The sequence below is a fragment of the Hippocampus comes genome, unplaced genomic scaffold (genome assembly GCF_001891065.2).
Source record: "Hippocampus comes isolate QL1 unplaced genomic scaffold, H_comes_QL1_v1.1 scaffold112, whole genome shotgun sequence".
Classification (NCBI taxonomy): Eukaryota; Metazoa; Chordata; class Actinopteri; order Syngnathiformes; family Syngnathidae; genus Hippocampus; species Hippocampus comes.
Window position 1 is genome coordinate 75883 of NW_017805841.1, and position 6000 is coordinate 81882.

Below are 6000 nucleotides of genomic sequence, written 5' to 3' on the forward strand. Positions count from 1 at the left end.
ATATGGGAATCCATTTTAATTACTGGCAGTCACTTTCAACCTCCAAATCAATATTCAGCCTGCCTTGGAGAGAGTTATCACTGCCAAATGTCACAAATCCAGATGAGCAGTGCAAGCGCCAGGTTTTTCCTCACAAAGACCACACTAACATTTGAAAACATTTTCCAGCACCGAGTTGGCTGGAATTCATTTGGCATTTGATGAGAAAATTAGCCTTTGATCGTGTTCTTTAGGAGCGGCTGGGCATGAAAAAAGGTCAGATTTTAAATGTTTCACATTTTTAGCAAAAGCGCAACATGTAAAAAAAAAAAAAAAAAGTGAATGATCGCCACGTTTCTCCACATGAAGCTCAACTCACGTCACATTGTTTTCTTGGCACCAAGATGACACCAAAATAAATGGTCAACTGGAACACTGTCTCCTCGTCATCTTAAATACGATGCAAATAACAAAGCTTTTCATTCTTCTGTAAGTGCTGTTGTTTTGGTTAGCAACAAAGCCCAGCAGTCATCTCTTTGATATACGTGTGCGAACGATATTGTCCATGAACTGAACTCTTCAGTGGATGACAACGTCCATTTATTGATCCGCAAGAACAAAAATGGTTGCCATGACAACTTAAAAGCAAACCACGGGAGACACAATGCAATGTCAATCATGTGGACAAGATCCTAGCAGCGACATTTATACAACAACAGCCCGTCAAACATAGACTTGTGTGGATTATTATTATGAGTACAAGTGCGATTGACCATAGATTTTCTTTGCATTTCCCGTAAAGTCGGTTCATTCCTACACATTGGATCTTTTCATTTTGATTGAGCGAGCGCATGAGCAATATTGTTTTTTTTTTGTGGTCAGTCTTGGTGAACCATGCTGAAAGATACATGTGCTATAATGAAGATTCAGTCAAAAATTTGTCTTAAGTCACCAGTGTTATGAGGCGTGCGAGCTGCTGCTGAATGCATGACTGCAACCTCGTGCCGCATGCGTCTCCCGCAATAAATACTGCATCGTCTTCTTTCACAGAGACCTTCTGCGTGGATCAAAATGGCTCTTTTTTCAACCCCCTGACCTACTGCTCTGCAGTTTGAAGAAACATTTTGGCTCTCTCCAGCACAATGAGGTGAATGCACAATGTAACAAAAGTTACCCAGCCAGTCATCGTTGTGGCCACAAAATAAATAAATAAATTACATACATACACATACCCCAGAATCCAAGATTTCACTTTTTTTTTCTTCTCTGAACTCCCATTTTTGAGTCTGACCGAGAACGTAACAGCAAGTCTGACACTTTGTCGTCATCTCTCCTTGTCACAATGAAGTTGCATTTCCATCGAAGCGGCCACACATTTATAAGTCAAGTTGGATGCTATCTGATTGGAGACGCCAGCGTAGTCTTTTATCGACACAAAAAAGGCTGGCCTTTCGGTCTCCAGTGGCCCGTATTCCCATGATTATCCCAGGCAGTTGGTATCCCTCTATGACCTGAGTAACTCACCAGTTGAAAGGAGCTCAGCTGAGAGGCAAGGAAAGAAGAAGAAGAGAAAAAAAAGCAGGACGAAAGAGGATGATGAAATGAGATTAAGTCGGAGGAAAGACATTTGGAGATAAAAGAAGTGGGGAGCCTGGTAGCAACTTTCATTTGAACCATTTCAGTAAGTTTCCCATGCAGAAAAGTATAATTAATTTATCAAAAGCATAAGATGACCTCTGTCAAGGTGGAAAAAACCAAAACAGAAAATAATTGAGAAGCACATGGTTAGGATAAGTAACGAGTTGATATAAATTCACAGATACAAATCGACATTCTGCTGCTGATGCAAAGCAAAGCATTTACCTTTGGACCTTAGAAAAGGTCAAAATGTTTACTTTGAAGTCCAGTATTTAGCTCTGTTATTGTATGTGATACCTGAATGCAATTTAAAAATCTGACAGATGTGATTACATTGGCACGCCTTATGAATAAAAGCCTATTATCTTAACCTGTCCATAGTCATTATGTTTGTTTCCTTTGTGATTATATGTGTAATTGTTCTGAAGTGATATCTGGAAGATTGGGTTCTGCATTGCAGCGTTGAATCCAGATTCACAGATATTATTCTCTCTCCGTTCCTTTTCGGAGAGAAAATGTGGTCTATTTACTATTTGGCAGCAGCAGGGCGGACCGTTCGAGAGCTCTCTCGGGAGGCCTTTAAGACTCCGGGGAAAGAAGAAAAAAAGATCACACCATCTCTTGGCTGCAGAGCAGGTGAGGCTCAATGGAAGTGGCATGGAATGCGAAGGTCACTGGATAGAGAGGCTCACTGGAAGGTTAGACAAAGTGGAAAGTTGAATCCCGCGGGATGAAAGGTTTCCTGAAGCGGGCGGTATATAATGTTCTTTCATGCCCATCAAGCAAGTCATTGGATGGGGCATGGCCAGGACACGCCTTGCTATTCTTCATTCTTCTTCTTTTTCTCCTTCTTCTTCTTCATCTTCTTCTTTTTCCGTAGTCTGTGTTGCTCCATCGTGCTAGATGTAAAAATGTCAAAGCTACTTGCAAGCGGAATGTTTAGTGTTGTATTGTACATTATAAGGCATAATGAGAGCAATGATGCCTAATGTTTTGACTCATATAGTTCTGACGTACTCATAATATTAGAAGTTGGTGAGGGAAAAAGTGAGCACCAATCAACAACCTCTGTTGCTCATCTGAGAACCACGCCAAAATTTGTCTGCGAGACTCACCGAGGACTGGTGACCATCCAGATAATGTTGGGGAGAACATGCAAACACCATACAGGAAGGCTAGAGCCAAGACTCGATTCCAGAACTACATATCTGTCAGACCAAAAAGCTAAATGTGCTACCGTCATATTTTATGATGATTCAATAGCAAAGATTGCCATGAAGGGGCTGTTTAACAAGAACTTACCGGGCGGCTGTCAATTATGTGGATGTTTTCAATTGTGCATTTGTGCACTCTAATCACTCGAAAGCAATTTATTTGTGCCTTGTGACGGCTCATATGCTCTAATTTCTCTGCACTTGCACATGAATTAGTAATTGCGTGCTAAAGATCATCATCCACGCAAGCTGAGATGAATTTTGACTTGTTTGTGGGAGGAAGTGTTTGTCAAAGATCAGTGCATTAATTCACATTCACTCTCATGGAGGGAAACATGAATTAAACATGAATCGACTCTGCCATGGTTGGTCGATGGCTTACGCAGTTTGTCTCACACATGCCGTATTGCAATCGATGGATTCGTGTGTACCGTTATGAGAGGTGGTCAGGGACATAATACACACACACACACACACACACACACACACACACACACACACACACACACACACACACACACACACAACTGAAACGCTCTTACACACACACACTACTGTTCGTATGAGAGCGTCTCAGTTTGTGCGTGAGACTGTTTCAGTAGCCTGTGGGAGAGTGTTTCTGTAGTGTGCCTGAGAATGTTTCAGTCATGTATATGAGTGCTTCAGTAGTGTGTGAGGGTGTTTTAGTAGTGTGTGTGAGTGTTTAACTGGTATGTAGGAGAATGTTTTGGCTATGTGTGAGAGTGTTTCAGGTGTTTGCATGAGAGCATTTCAGTTGTGGGCGTGATAGCGTTCCACAAATGTGCATTTTAGTAGTGCATGTTCGTGTTTCAGTAGTGTGTGAGTGCCAAGGTTAGTCGTTTGTGTTAGAGTGTTTGATTAGTGTGTGTGAATAATTCAGTGGTGAGTGTGAGAGTGTTTATGTTGTAGTGAGAGAGGCAATCTTCACAGGCTCTTGTACGCAGAACTGTATGTTCACAATGAGGTTGTGCACCTCTGGTGAAGTCAACCAAGGCCCATCAGTTCTCCTTCTCCTTGTCCTCCTCTGCTTTTCCTCTGTTCTCCCTCATCTTTTCTTCTTCTTTCATCCGCCGTAACAAGCTGTCCATTTAGCACCTCTCCTTTACTTCGCCTCTTTTTTCTCCTTCCTGAAAAAAAAAAACTCTTGTAATGCAAGTCTAGTCATTAGCCTTATTGGATTAGCTGTCTGCTCATACAAAAAAAAAAAAAAAAAGCTTGTTGAGGTGTCTTGTTAAGGCAGCTTACACTCTACCGACTATATAACAGCACTGTGGGGTATCAAAGCTTGGACCACTGCAGCAAAAGTTAAATTATTCCCCCATGGTACTGTAAACACTCCCATTAATGACAAAAAAAAGGAAAAAACCCCACACAAGGTAAATAGGTGCTAGCAAAATGCTGATTTGCATAAATAAGAGCAGACGATATGAAGTAATATTGGCCTAATTTATTGGAGGCTCGCAAATCTGACCTCAACAACAACTCTGTGCGCAAGTCTACCTCATTTCATGTCCTTTTATTGGAAGACAGCACATATTGTGTTGTTGCTTCACATCTGGGCCTCCCTTCAGCCAGCTATGCGCATACACACATGCACACATCCATAAATGCGTGTGTACACGCATTGGGGGGGCACAATGCTGCTTTCACTGATGTTGGTGGGCCAGGAAATGAAAGGCAGCATATCACCGAGTAATAACGTTGTGGTGATGATGAACTGCGGCGCTGAAGCGAGATAAAGATGGATTCCATGGACGGCACAACAACCATAACGGAGAACGGTTCCACTCTGTATAATAACCACATGGGGGTTTATTATTGCTCAAATCAATATGTTTAGTCCAAACAGGCATCCATTTTGGTTGCTTATGTACTTTTTATAGAGGCGGTCCGTGTTTTTAAGATGTACCTATATTCATTTTCTCTGTCACTATAAGTTGACATTATTCGCCATAGAAAGCAAAAGCTGATCACTTCTCTAACTTGTCAAGAGAGCGACATGACAACACTGCTCCCCTATGGAAGTGCACGCGTAATACAATTGGACAGCTTCTACCAGGAAGGAACAACGGAAATCTCACAAACATGATACAATTTTAGAGGAATGGGAATCGTTTTGAGATCACGAGACCCTGGACACAGAAATATATTTTTGGGACCAGTTAATTGGACAAACTGATGATATCTCATAGCACCATATGGTGCAGTGGTGGCATAGCAGTTGGGACTCAATCATTTTGGGTAAAACTACTTTAGAACATTTCAACCTGACTTTTACAACTTGGCCAAATGTGTACAAGATACAAACAGTTATACTCAGGTCTAGTAATTGGGCCTTGTGGTAATACAATGGGTCTCTCAGAAGCAGCCCCGGTGCTCCCCAATGCATTTAGGACAGTGCCCTGCAGCCAGAGAAAACTTGCATTTGCACTCTGTGCAAAAGTTATATTTCTACTTCAAGACGAAGATACATTACAGCAGAAACGCAGAAACAAAATTTGTCATGTCATGAATATTTTAGTTAAGACATTCATAGAATATAGTTCATATTGATAACACATGTTGTTTGACGGGGTACTTGGAAAAATGTCTCAAATTAAAGGGGTCCCCGGACCCCAAAAGTTTGAGAATCCTAAATTGATGGAATTGTAATTTGCTCATTGCTCCACTAGAAGAAGCAGATATACCACGCTCTGCGAAATGTAATTCTGCTTTTGGTCTTTTTTTTTTTTTTTTTGCGATTAGGAAACATAATCCAGATGATATCCATTGGGATATAATTTATTGTGAGTGGTCGTGTCTGACCATAAAGTTGTAGAGTAGTTTGTTGGTTTGCAAACATTGTTTCAAAAACTTCGATTACTCCTGATTCAACACTGCCCCCTTGCGACAGTCCATAGATGGAGCAACCGGCCTCGCAAATCTATCAAGTCGCTTCCAAGCTACTCCTCGATGAGCTGCTTGCCCCGCTTCCACACGTTCGTTCAGACTATTTTTAATTGACAAAGAATAAATAACTTCTCCTTCATTTCAACGGCAGTTCCTCCACACTGTTGTCTGCGAGCAGCCTCCGCGGAAGTAGCCAGCCCGAGATCAGTCACATGGTGCGTCATATTCATTCATTCGTTGGAGCCGCCACACAGTCACA